Raw genomic sequence first — 14933 nt, 5'->3', positions numbered from 1 at the left:
TCCCCTAGCTCAATAAAACCTCAGGCTATCGACCCTTTCACAAAAGCTTATGCAAACCTTGTATAGTCAAGTCTCAGAAATGAATATCTTCCAGACCAACTCTTAGAAATAACTGGGACTGCCAAATAAAATCAAGTATGGCTCCACAAAGGCATACAATGGCAGTATCCACAAGTGACGTATAATACAAGACAATGCGCTCAAACAGGCGCCAATTGATGTATACCCACGACAACTCCAAGTGACTCCCACTTGCCAGTATATCACTCTACTCCAACTACTTGTACCTGTTACCTGTAAACATGTAACCTGTAACATGTAACCTGTAATCCCGAATCCCGAATCCCGAATCTCAAAGCTGAAGGTACTCGAAGAAGATCCTCCATGGGGGCGCCAAAAGAATGTGAGCGGGATAGAAACACACACAACGCCTCTATAATCACCCGGCTCACACTCTTGGAATGATACACACACACTATGGGGCACCACTCGGCTTACACAACCCACCTGGCCGAGACAGGGAACACACCGATGGAGTGAGAGGAGAGAGACTATCCATTTTCCCACTCAACACAGAGGGAGACACACACACACACACACACACACACACACACACACACACACACACACACACACACACACACACACACACACACACACACACACACACACACACACACACACACACACACACACACACACACACACACACACACACACACACACACACACACACACACACACACACCCAAAAACTCAGCTCAAAAGAGGATAATTTTTGATGTTTGGATACAATTGATCTTGGGCCAACACCAATGGGGCAAATAGCTCACACAATATGGATGAAATATGCCAGATACAATCATAAATTTGAACAGAGGCTTCGCTCATCACACAGGAGAAACTTACACAGCAAAACACAGCAGGAAAAAGTGAGGAATTTGGAAAAATGGACAGTACCATTGCGTCTAGAGCGGCCAAAAACCCCAGTTCATAGTATCAAAGTGCTCAAATCCGACCTTGGATGAGCAGTTTATGGCCAAAACAGGCTCCAAAAACAACAAAAATTGAGTTGCGGTTGTTCCTCCTCTTCTCTCCATGTTTTGTTGGTCTTTTTCTCTGGTTTTTTCAGTGTCCACACTTCACTTTATCACTTGGGCACCTTTGGCCTTTGGATTGACCTCAAACGGACCCTGAACAGGTCAAAAACTGGCCACATTGTGCATTTTTTTCACCCTTCTACATCCATCCGTACACTTGGCACTCAAATTTTCCCAATAATGCATCTCGCAACCACGTGAAGTGGCCCCAAAATATAGTTCTCATGATGAAATTTTTGCATAATTATCACAAGAAAACACCAACGTTGTGTCCGTACTTATCCACATGCAAGTATTGACCCCATTCGACCTCCTGACGCCACTAGATGCCATCTGACGCACCTGATTACCTATGGCGTCAGCCGGCTGATAGCTTACTTGAGAAGTTTTTGCACTATCAATTCCTCATTATTATAGGAAAAACACACTGGTACTGGTGATAGTGAAAATCAATGCACTATGTACATGCTGTCCTACCTGTACAAATGTGGGCCCCACGTAACCACCTAGCTCTGGAAAATGGGCAATCCTTTTATTCGATGCACCATGCATGGGTATGTACATATGTGCAATCACTTCTTTCAAAGAACTCCTAACAATGCCACATGCCTTGAAAATGGAAGCACAGGTAATTGCCTCCAAAGAGATGTCCTCACTTTGCATCCTCTAAAATAAGCCCAAAGCTTCCTGGCCCTGTCCCTATTGGGCATGTCTTGCAATCAGAACACTCTAAGAGAGGACATCTCAAATAGGCAGCTCCTCAAGAAACTTTTGTGCTTTTTGAAGTGCACCATATTTGTCATACATGTTGACCAAGGAATTTCCAAGCATGATATTTTTTCTCAATAGCCCCTCAGTAGCAGGGTGAAAGCATATTAACCTGTCGCGCTTTTTGTGCTAGTTAGCAGATTCAAGTTAGCACATCTTCAAAATTTGGGTGTCTGATAAATTTTTTTACAAATAATATCAAAATTTGTCGGAGGTTGTACATTTGGATTCCTTGTTTCAAGTGCGTTCTATTGATGTATCATATGTCATAGATCTTGGAGATGTAGCTCAAGTTATTGTACTAGTTAGCATATGTCAAAATTGTGCTAGTTAGCATTGTCCAGGACATGCAAAAGCATGACAGGTTAACATGCTTTCACCCAGCAATATCATCGTGAATTCTTTTACCGATATCACTATCTTGCGTAGTGCCACATGCCTTCAAAATGCAAGCATAGGTTATTGAACCGCAAGAGATGTCCTCACTTTGCATCCTTTGAAAAAAACACGGAGCTTCCTGGCACTGCCCGTGTTGGGAATATCCCACAATCAAACACTCCAAGAAAGGGCATATGGGACAAGAAACTCAAGCAGTTTTTTTGGATTTTCTGAAGTAGATGAAATTTGGCAATTATGTTGGCTAGGGCATTGCAAAGCACAAGCTTTTCTTTCAACAGCCTTTGACCAATACTATGATCTTGAATCCTTTTGCACATATAAATGTCTTGCGTAGTGCTACATGTCTTCAAGACAAAAGTGTAGGTATATCTATGGTTTCTTTCAGCAACCCCTGACTAACAATCTCATCCTGAATGATTTTGCCCATATGTTGAGTGGTGGCACACACCTTCAAGATGCAAGCATAAATGATTGAGTCTAGAGAGATGCCGTTGCTTTTCATCTGCTAGAATTTGCTTAGAGCTTCTTGGTCTTGTCCCCATTTGGCATATCATATCATGCAATCAATGAATTCCAAAAGACAACACCCCAAAAAAGTGTCTCCTCAAGCATTCTTTGTGCTTTCTGAAGGATATCACATTTAGCATACATATCAACCAAGGCAGTGCAAAGCACAACGTTTTCTTTCAATTGCTCTTGACTAAGGTGAATTCTTTTTCCCATATCAACATCTTGAGTGGTGGCACACACCTTCAAGATGCAAGCGTAACTGATTGCATCTAGAGAGATACCCTTGACTTGCATCTAGATAGTTATCTCCTCTAGAACTTTCTGTGCGTTTTGAAGGAAACCATAATTGGCATACATGTTGACCAAGGCATTGCCAAGCACGATGTTTTCTTTCAATAGCCAATTGGTTCAATGATCGTAACAAACTCACGCCTATGGCTATCCTCCTCCAGTACCACACTTCCATCCACAAATAATATTAGCCTCTTCTTCTTCACATTTTTCTCCCCTATATTTGGCCTCTTTATCTCTCGACTTTGCAAATCCATTTATGCCATCGAGGAATGAGTGAGATCGATCAAATTTCTAGTAGTGTAGGTACAAGATGATTGATTTAATAATCTTTGGGCAAGGCTTGTATATCAGGTCCATTGCTTCATTCACACACTTTAGTGCTTTAAAAAAAACCTAAGTTTAGTGCAATCCCTCCTATAGATTTTGAGATTTACCTCTAAATTTTAAATTTGAGGGTGAGAAAACCTACAAATTTTGAAGAAATATAGTGTAAGGACCAAGTCCACCCAAGGTGAGTGGGGGAAGGCCACCCTCTAATTGCAGAAAAGGAGAAAAGCATGGCAACAATTTTGAATGGAAATTTTACACCTACTAGCACTATGAAAAAAGGTAGGGAATATGTTATGTTTTCGGGAGGGCTTTCCCCTCCTCGCTTGCAGGATGCACTCTGCAAATCCAAAGTTGGCACATGGCCCTCATTCAACCCTTAAGAATCTCCTTTATTAAAGGAGAGAAGAGGTGTAACCTGTGATCTTAGAGCCTCATCCCACCTAGGGGATCTGGCAGCTATAGTGGCTATAAGCGCTATTCACGAGCTATCACACACCAAAAAGCTCAGTGCTCCTAGAGCATACAAAGCCTGCAACATGCATTGTGGGCCCTGGAAGAATTCCACATTTAGGAAATTCTTGATGCGTATCAAATGTGAAAACACTGAGCCAGAGTAGGGGATGGGTTATGGTAGATCACATAACCTAATTTAGATATTGCGTTGTTGCTGAGCCGAGTTTCCCACATGAAGTTGTAAGTTGAAGGTGTTGAAAGGGTTTATTAAATGCTAACTTATGGTGCCTTAGCTTATGGTGTGACGAGGCTCTTATTTTTTCCCCACTCCTCCCACTACAATGGGCCCAACTCAGATCTAATATAGTGTAAAAACCTTCAAATTTAGTCAATTTTCCTTTAGTATTCTTCATACGTAGGTTTGTCAAATTTTTGGAAAGAAAGAATTACCAAAAAACCCCTTTAATTTGTGGAAATTCCCAAAATACCCCTCGACTTCCGAGAATTCCAAGAATACCCCCAATATTTTGTCATAAATTCCCAAAATGCTCTTCAAATTTTCCAAAATTCCCAAAATACCCCACACACAGAGTGTATTCGGGTAGCGAGCAGAACTTGAGGCCAAGCAGGGGCAGAGTTGGGGCTGCAACGAGCTTGGGAATTGAACATTGAAGCTGCAGGGGAGGGGAAATGTATATGGTTGTGTAGTGCACGCACGCACGCACATGTGCACGTGCACACACACATACACACACACACAGAAGATATTCTGAGCACCAGTGTATATACAGGCAGCACTGCTAGTGCTAGCGAGTCGAGCAGTGAAAAGGAGGAGCAGACTTGGGATACACACACACACTCTCTGTGAGAGGCAATTCCAGTGCAAGCGCTAGTTATGGAGTGGGTAGTAGAATCCGAGCAATCAATTAAGGGGAATTTCGGGCAGCACTGAAGCTTGGGGGAAGCGGAGCAAGGAAAGCCTTGGAGCTTGAGAGCCTGAGCAGTACCAAGAAATCAAGGAAGCAATCGGCGCTCCCAAGTAATAGAGCCCGCAACTCTGCAGCGTTGACAGAGTCTTACTGAATAGCTTTCACATGTACTGAATCATGAGCAAATGCTTGGGGACAGGAAAAGGAGGCCGAGAGCTGCCATTAGATAAGAGTAGTAAACTACGCGACTGGGAGCATGGAAATATAGGAGAAAGCACTAGCCTGGGAGTGTCACAGGGAGCGGTGGAGAGAATAAGTTGGCGAGATGGCCACATGCACAGGAGAGTGCTGAGTGCTAGAGAGAAGGGGCGCATGTCCTTAGCAAATCTCAGCAGGGGTGCGTGACTCCACTGCCTACGCATGGAGGGAGGGGGACGCCGGGGGGGGGGGGGATTGCTTGTCAAGGTGCAGGGGCAAAGTCGAGGTGCCGCACCACTAATATTAGTTTTATTGCTAAGGATTGCAGTTTTTGCCAGCTTGTCTGGGTCATTATCGAATACGTTGCTATCATTTTTAAATGGTAGGAGAGAGAGGATAAGAAAGTACTCCTTGGAAGGAGAGAATTGTATTCTGAGGCATCTGATGAAGAAATGAATAAAAGTAGAACCTCCCAAAACAATGGCATCTTCCTCTTAGCGAAAACGAACAGGTTTGGCTTCATCAACAATTAGATGCGGACTACAGGGTTCCACAAGTACAGCAATAAATTATTCAATAAAAGCATCAACATCATTTTGGCTGGCATCAGAGTGGGCATCATAATCTACTTAAAATAGTTCTTAATTTAGAGAGAGAAACACCTCAAGGACATCATGGGTAGGATCGATTCTAATTGGAGGGACAAGTGGTTCACCAGAAGTTTTCCATCCTCAAGATTTTCTAGATAAGCACTACAACATTTGGAAGAGGCAAGACCACCGTGGTGCCAATCAAAGAAGAAAGAATGTCCGCGGAGGCATAGGGCCTACCTCACAAGGTACCTGTTCCATGATCAGGGCAAGTTTGAAGCCATTGGTGTAGTAAAATGGTGCACCCACATAAGGAATGTTAATTAGTTGGTTAGCAATAGAAGAAATGGCTTCATTTGCATTCACATTCCTCCGTGTCATTTGAAAAATAGATCATTGCATGCACCTTTTCCTGAGCAACAAGAGCAACAGGAGCATCCGCAAGGCAAAGGGTAAAGGATTGAGCAAGAAGAATGAAGCCTTGCTGGGTGTTTGGATAGGGGCAAACACATCATCATTAAAGGGGTATCATGAGGGACTTGCACGGATTTGCAGATTCTATTTTCATCTACACACGTGACTCCTTATAGTTTGTAGGGGCATGATATAGTGAGAGAGGGACATTCGCCAAGGCTTGCAAGAAATTTCTTGCTAATGTAGGTTGCTTCTTCATCAATTCCATTACAACCTACTCCATGGTAACGAGATAGCAGGGGCGCTACCCGACAAATGATACCATGTAGAAGTGAAAGGACGGGTGGCCTCTCACTGCACAAACTCATAGAAGAAGCATTAGGTTGTCGTACACACATACAGAGAGATATCAAATAGAGAATAAGATAGAGGAAATGGAGAGAGAGAGAGAGAGAGAGAGAGAGAGAGAGAGAGAGAGAGAGAGAGAGAGAGAGAGAGAGAGAGAGAGAGAGAGAGAGAGAGAGAGAGAGAGATCCTCACAGTTAGTTGGTAGACGGGTTTGTATTGATTGATTTTGGTTACTTAGGGGTGATTTAAATAGAATGCGAGAAGGCGTGATTTGAAGGTTTTCTCATGCATTTTGGTATCATGAAACACGAGGATGGATTTATTTATTTATTTATTCCAACACGGGAGGGGCGGACAACCCCGTGTCAGTTGTTGATAGGTAGTCACAACATGCAGATGATGATGCAAGGGAGCAACCCATCCTTAGGGTCCACCATCTCCATTCATCATCATCCTCTCTCTCGTTAGTATTGTCATCAATATCCTCTCTCTATTGAGCCTACAACTCATGATTCTCAATTACTAGAATCAAGTTATTGAGTATTTTTTTAATTGCATGAGTTGCAACCCCACGTGGTATTTACTATGGAGAAATTATTACTCATTACGTGTGATTTGGAGAATTACTCCAAATCACATGCCCAAAGAATTACTCTTAATCACATCACCCTATTGTATACCAAAGTACTGTGGACAACTCTGGGATAAACTACCTTTGGCTTGCATAAAGTGTCTACATCTCCTCCCTAAACGAAAGAAATAAAGACACATGATGGGCACACTTAATAATTCTTCTGGTTTATAGGTAAAATTGGAAGGATTTGATGGTAGTTATACTAAAACTTTTAAGATTTTACTGGTTTTCTTCAAGACAAGCTCCAAGCTAGATACTGTTTTCCTCATGTTTGTGCGAGGGGCTAGAGATAGCTCCTAGCCCCCTTTTTTTTGTCAACATTTCTCTTGGTTGATGACTGATGAGTTGTAGGTACCTTTTCCATAGGTTTCATTGACATGTTGTGCACTTGCTATGCCATAATCTGATTCAATTTTGCTTCATTATAATAATAACTCCTCGCATATTATTGCTAGAAAGAGATTTTCATTTGTCCAACTTTTGGGGGACTCTAACACATTTTATATCTTTGCATAATTCTTGATGCATGGCTATTTGTGGGGACTGCATTGCTATAATGCTTAACTTTACAATGGGTGTGAACCATTTGGCTTGGATCCCCATTAATGAGAAAATGACTCAAGCACTTTTTGATAGATCTTTTTGCATTCTCATTCACGGTGGCATATGTAAGACCATTTTAATGATTAATAACCTTATCTTTTTTAGTTTTCTCTTTAATACATACCACTTGACCTCCACTATTGTGCCTCATTTTGGGACCTTTTCATAGATGATCATGTTGAAGATATCATCCATCTTGCATACGCAACCTTGGGAATCTTTTGATGGCTCTTATTCATACCCTCTCTACAAAGCTTGAATCAAATACATGTTCAAAACATGGAATAAAATGTAAGCAGAACATCTATAGCATATATAGCAAACATGGATAGATGCCATTTAGATATTCGCTCGGGTTTTATTTCTCTCGAGAAATCTCGCTTGGGCTATGGTAAGACTCGCCTTGCCCCCATTTGGCATATTTTGTAATCAATGAATTCCAGGAGACAACATCAAAGACAAATAACTCCTCAAGAACTTTCTAGCAATTTTAAAGGACACTACATTTGGCATGCATGTCGGCCCTTTGCATTGCACTCCCTCTTTGTCTCTTTGGTTGGCAAGCCTCTATCGAGCACGGTGCATCTGCACCCCATCCTCTTGTCGACCTCCATGTCTGCAACCCATCCTCTGGCTGAGCTCCAATTGCAGCCCCCGTGGGTATTGGAAGCTGGGCATGCAAACACACGCACAAAAGAGAGAGAGAGAGAGAGAGAGAGAGAGAGAGAGAGAGAGAGAGAGAGAGAGAGAGAGAGAGAGAGAGAGAGAGAGAGAGAGAGAGAGCATGTTGCTGTAGGGAGACATCCCGTGGCTAACAATCTCATTGTGAATTCCTTTGCGGGTATTAGCATCTTGAGTGGTGACATATGCCTTCTAGATACAAGCGTAAGTGATTGGATGTGTAGACATGCCCTCGCTTTGCATATTCTAAAAACACCCTAGAGCTTTTGAGACTTGCCTCTGTTCAACATATCCTACAATCAATGAATTGCAAGACGCATCATCCCCGATAGGTAGCTCTTCGAGTGAGTTTTTAAAGACACCACATTTGGCATACGTGTCGACCAAGTCATTGCCAAGCATGGTGTTTTATTTCATCAGTCCCTAACTAACAATACCATGGTAAATTCTTTTGCCCGTATCAGCATCTTGAGTGGTGGCACACTCTTTCAAAACAAGATGCAAGTATAAGTGATTGCATCTTGAGAGATGCCTTTGATTTGCATTGCATTAGTTGAAAATAGCCTAGAGCTTCCTGTCCTTGCCCCCGTTTGTCATATTCTATAATCAATGAATTCCAGGAGACAACATCATAGAGAAATAGCTCCTGAAGCACTTTTTATGTGTTTTGAAGGACACTACATTTTGGTGTGCATGTCGGTCAATGCATTGCACTCCCTCTTTGTCTCTCTTGCTCGCTATTTCTCTTACTGCTTTGCTCACTTGCATCATCACCATGTCTATCAAGAGTCTTTAACTCATAATATCGACGTGAATTATTTTTCCCATATAAGTTTTTTGTGTAGTGTCACATGCCTTTCAAATGCAAGCCTAGGTAATTGCATCTATAGAGAATTTCTTGCTTCCCATGCTTTGAAAATAGCCCAAAGCTTAGTGGCCCTACCACTATTTGGCGTATCCCGCAATTAAAACATTACAAGAGAGGGCATTTTGAACAGGCAGCTGCTCAAGAACTTTTTATGTTTTGTGAAGTAGGAAGATATTTGGCATAGATGTTGACCAAATATGATCGTGAATTTCATGTCTTTCTTCAAAACAAAAGTGTAGGTAATTTCATTTATGTTAGTAACAATATCATTGCGAACTATTTTTCCCATATCGAAATCTTGAGTGATGCGACATGCCTTGAAAATGGAAGCATAAGTGATTGCATTTTTAGAGATGCCCTCACTTTGCATCCTCTAAAATCAGCCCAGAGCTTGCATATCCCGCAATCATAACACTCTAAGAGAGGGCATCTTGGAGAGGTAGTTCCTCAAACACTTTTTGTGCTTCTTAGCCTTGCCCCTATTCAACATATATATATATATATATCTTATAATCAATAAAGTCCAAGAGACACCATCCTAAAAAGGCATCTCCTCAAGCATTGTTTGTGCTTTTTGAAATACACTGCATTTGCTATACATGTCAACCAAGGCATTGACAAGAACGACGTCTTCCAAGAGCCTTTGACTAATATTGAATTATTTTTCCCATATAAGTGTCTTGCATAGTGCCACATGCCTTTCAATTGCAAGGGTAGGTAATTGCATCTAGAGAGAAGCCCATAGCTTTCTGGCCCTACCCTTATTGTCTTGCCTTGCACAAACACACCATTTCCAAAAAAAGTTCTTGAGAGTCGTTAAAAGAAGGCATGCCTTCTTCTTCTTCTATCATTTAGAAAGCCATGTAATGTGACACTCATGTGTGATAATATGTCAAATCAATGTATAGGAGAGGGGTGTGATGTAGCTTTGGTAGAATCTATAAGAAATTTAGAATGAATCGTCAATAAAAGAAAAACATCATGAATCTTTTTTTCTCCTTTTGTTGATCAAATTGCAAAGAAGAAACATTAAAAAAATAAATTCTTTCAGTGATGGAAAATCCTTTCAATACATTAAGAATTTCAGATGCTTTTGTCAGCGAACCTTTGATCCCAATGAGGTTATCTTATCAACCCCTCCAAGGCATGCTAATGTAAGAGATGCAAAGCAACTTGCATGCTCAAGGGACCAAATCCAAGGTGCAAACTACTCCAGAGATTGAGTTAAGGATACAAAGATGATATTTTTGACAATTTAAGAAGCAATTTTTTTTTTGTTATAGACATTGATAGCCCTTTCAATTCTTCCCTAGGTATTGTTGCTGAAGGACCACACAATTCCAATGAGGTCATCATCATGCCAATGCTTCCCAAGCATAATACTATCAGGAATGTAAAGCAACTTGCACGCTCTAAGAGTCAAGATCAAACTAAAGATTCTTCAAGATGTTTAAGGATGATTTGTTTCCCACGTTGAAAACCAACTCCAATGCAAAGGTTATTTGGAGGATATTCAACAAGAAAGCCAAGGATCTCATGTTAGCAATGATGAAAGTCTTTAGACTTTGAGAGGAGATAATTTGCTCTATGAAGGACACAAAGAAAGATATTATTTGATTGGGAGAAAATCAACGTGACCTTTTTTCTTTGCAAGAATTTCAAAAACAAGTCTATCGAACACTTCTCTATGTGTTCCATAGAGCATAATCAGGATGTTGTGGCATTAAAGGAGCAAGTTACTACTCTAAAGAGTGATCTTAGAGCTTTGAGGATGGCCGTTAATTGATTAAATGCCATAGAAAAGAGGCTAAGTCATTTGGCTATGCCAAAGCCTTTGCCGAACTAGAGAAAAATTACCATGGTTGTTTCTCTTTTGTGGACAATCTATCGATATGGTCTAGGTGATTCTCATGTGACAAATTTAAACTTTCTATGCTTTATTGCCACTAAATTAAAATAATTTTTTGTTTATACTGGCTTTATCTATCAATTTAGCAATTATTTGCTTATCAGTTTTTGTGAAGTTGAACCTAGCTGGTTCTCAATCTCATCTCATGTTGTTGTGAGCTTCTCAATCGATCTCATCTCAACTTTGAGCTTTCAAGTGTTCCTACCACTAATTGGAGTCAATTTCCACATTGTCACTTCTCTCGCTTATTCCTTAAAAAAAAGATACATGCCAAAATTTGCATTTTCTCTTTGTCTTGCATCTTCTCTTATTCATTTGCTTGTAGTTAATGTTGGGCTTTCTCTCTCACTTGCACCTGCTGTTTCAAGATTGTCCCCTCCTAGGTTTCTTATGTGGAAAATTTTGGATTCTCCATTTTGTGGGCATACTTATAAGGTAGAAGAGGGATATAAAAGATATGAATATATACACTTTACTAGATGTAGGTTTTACATGGCTACAAAAATGTATGAAGTTATAAGGAAACTTTTTTTTTGAGGTTTTTTTATAAGAACTGCACTTTAATAATCATAGATAGAGAAAGAGAGTTACCATATACATGTGGTAGTGATGTGTGTGAACACACTAGGACCGCCGGGGCATTTTTTCCCTCTTTAGGAGGTTTTTTCCCCCGTGCATTGTATATATGCCCATCACTCTAGGGCTATCTATCTTTCCATTGCACACTAAGTAACACACTCTCTATTGTGTGCCTTGAGCTTCCTTCGTCTTCTCCAAGCTGTGTGTGTTTCTCTGCAACCCTAATTCCAACAATTGGTATCAGAGCAGGTCACGTCCATCGGGGCTTAGTCGCCAGCTGCTCCAACACACGCCTGCTCACCTTCTCCGATTTCAGTGAGCTTTGGCGAGCGTTCGCAGGTCGACAAAATTTTTGGGAGAGCTCGACGAGCTTGGTCTGCTCAGAATTTTGATTTGGGCTCATTTCGGCCTCCGTTTCCACTACAGGCAGTACTGCAAAGGCTATTTCATCATTTTGTGCAGAATTTCTGTCAGTGCCGTTTTCTGCATAACAGGTGCCTTATAGTCTTCTACGGTTTGTGCTATATAGCACAGGTTGTTCCCGCTCCGTTTCTCCTATTTTCGGGCAGTTTTCACATCAGGTGCAGCATTTACCATGGCTGACAACAACAACACAGATGTGTTCAAGATGTTTGATGCTGAGGACAGGTTGGATGGGGACAACTACCCTATGTGGGCTTATATGATGCAACATGTTCTTGTGTCAAAGGGTGTCTGGAACATTGTGCAGGGCATTGATGTACGTCCTGGTTCTGAGGATGTAGGCGATGTTGAGGATGTTGCAGGTCTTGCTGCAAGGATTGTAGCTGTTAGAGTTGTTTTGCCTACGACAGAACAAGCTCGTTGGGATGTTAAGGATGCGCAGGCTCATGCATTGATTGCGTTGTCTATGAAGCGCACCATTGTTCCTCACATCCGTTCTGCAAAATCTGTAAAACAGCCTTGGGATATTCTAGCAGGTCTTTATGCAAGCCGCAATGAGGCTAAGATTGCTTTGCTGCGTAAAGAACTGGAGTCGAAGATTATGCATGAGGAAGATGATATGGACACTTTCCTTGCTAGTGTCAAGCATATCAATGAGAAACTTATTTCTGCAGGTGAAGTCATTTCAGACAGTTCCCTTGTGCAGACTATTCTTGATGCCTTACCAGATTCCTACCAAACTTTTGCTAGTATTTGGAGACTTATGACCCAAGGAAATCCAGAAGTTGTCAAGTTTGATGCATTATGCACATTGCTGTTGCAAGAGTCACTGTCCAGAAAAAATAGGACTAGACAGTGTGCAGTTGAACAGGCTTTTATTGCTTCTCAAAGAAAGGGTGGTAACAGTAATGCAGCCACTTCTTATGGTTCTGCTGCGAGTGGCAAAAATTATGTTCCTAATGCTTCTGCTGGTAGCACTTCGTCTGGAAATTCTGGTGATAAGGGCAAAAAGAAGATGCGTTGCCATTATTGTAAAGCCAATGATCACTTGATCAAGTCATGTCCTAAGTTGAAGGCCAAAGAAGCTAAGAAGAAAGAGGGTGGTTCCACTGCAAATGCTGGTTCCACTACAAATGCAGCTATTGTTGAGTCTTCTGTGAAAGGAGACTGTGTTGCTGATGTTGATGCAGAATGGGCTTTTAGCGTAGAGTGTACTTACAATCTTGTTGTCCATGATGCATGCTTGTCAGTTGCTGCAGATTCACATGTGTGGTATTTCGACAGTGGTGCTACAAAGCACATTACCTCACATCGTGAATTGTTTACCTCTCTCGAGTCTGTCCCTCATGGGAATTCAGTCACTTGTGCCAACAATGCCTCTTATCCAGTTCAGGGAGTTGGAAAGATTGTGCTCACTGTTGCTAATGGCAGTTCCTTCACACTTGTTGATACACTTTATGTACCTGGGATCAAGAAGAATCTCTTGTCTGTATCCGCACTTGCTAGACTTGGACTTGTAGTCAAATTTGTGGATGACAGATGTACAGTTCATGATCTCAGATTTGGTGATGAAATTGTTGCATCTGGCCTTTTATGCCGTGGGCTGTATAAGCTCACTTTGTATGACAAGTGTGGACAAAATTTTGCAAATGTTGTTGCAGATTCAAGGGCTATTTCAGATGCAAAACTTTGGCATGCACGTTTTGGTCATCTGAATTTTGCCAGTTTGCTGCGTTTGCAGAAATCTGATATGGTTGCTTCTTTGCCGCCTCTTGAAGCACCTGTCAAACATGTCTGTGGAGGCTGTATTTTGGGTAAGATACAGCGTTCCAAATTTCCAAAGGATGGGTCAGTTCGGGCCACATGCAGGTTGCAGCTTGTGCATAGTGATGTTTGTGGGCCCATGCAAACTCCGTCCTTGGGCAATTACCTGTACTTCGTGACTTTCATTGATGATTACTCTAGGCATGCATGGGTATTTCCGCTTAAAGCGCAGTCCAAAGTTTTTAGGTGCTTCAAACAATTTCTGGCTATGGCTGAAAATGTCTCGAAATGTACTATGGACACCCTCCGTTTCGATCGAGGGGGGGAGTATATGTCTCATGAATTTAATGCATTTCCGGCTAGTCGTGGGATAAAACACCAATGTACAGTGCCTTATACACCTCAGCAAAATGGTGTTGCTGAGAGGAAAAACAGGTCACTGACGGAAATGGCACGATGTATGGTCAAAAGTCAAGCTTTACCGCATTCTTTTTGGCTTGAGGCCATCATGTGTGCCACTTATGTACTTAACAGGTGTCCTACAAAAGCTTTGCAGTCTATTACTCCATATGAAGCATGGCATGATAGAAAGCCTTCTATTGAGCACTTGCGTGTTTTTGGCTGTTTGGCATATGCTTTGGTGCCACAAGTGCAGCGCAGAAAATTGGATGATAAGGCTGTCAAATGTATTTTTGTTGGTTATAATGCTGAAAGCAAAGGTTACAGGTTGTATCATCCGCAAACAAAACGTATTCTGGTTTCTCGAGATGTAGTGTTTGTGGAAGATTCTGTTCAGCCCTTGTTGTCATGTACTAGAGACAGTAATGTAAGCTCACAGGACATTTATGACACTTTGTTGCCTCTTTTCAGTGGTGGAAATACGAATGTAAGCTCGAATGAGGCAAATGTACAACCTATGGGGGTTTCTGAAAATGTTTTAGATCAGCCTATTACTGATGCATATGTACATGATGTACTTGATGAGGAAAGGGCTGAAAATGAGCAGGCTAGAGGTATGCCAAAATGGCTGGTGCACACTTTGCGTGACAGTAAATTGGATGCACCTTTGTCTAGTCGTACTCGTTCAGGCTCTCGCCATGCATCTTATGCATCAGATTGTTATGCTTTGGCTGTGTCTA

The 14933-nt window shown here is 41.5% G+C and overlaps 1 pseudogene; it reads right to left on the bottom strand.

Annotated features, from left to right (window-relative positions):
- Positions 1 to 14933, bottom strand: part of LOC147436720 (uncharacterized) — a 126323-nt pseudogene that overhangs the window by 31131 nt on the left and 80259 nt on the right.

Source organism: Adiantum capillus-veneris, chromosome 17 (genome assembly GCF_014529385.1).
Source record: "Adiantum capillus-veneris isolate H3 chromosome 17, ASM1452938v2, whole genome shotgun sequence".
In the NCBI taxonomy this organism is placed as follows: Eukaryota; Viridiplantae; Streptophyta; class Polypodiopsida; order Polypodiales; family Pteridaceae; genus Adiantum; species Adiantum capillus-veneris.
Note: the sequence above shows the minus strand (reverse complement) of the source record. Positions and strands in the feature narration are given on the sequence as shown.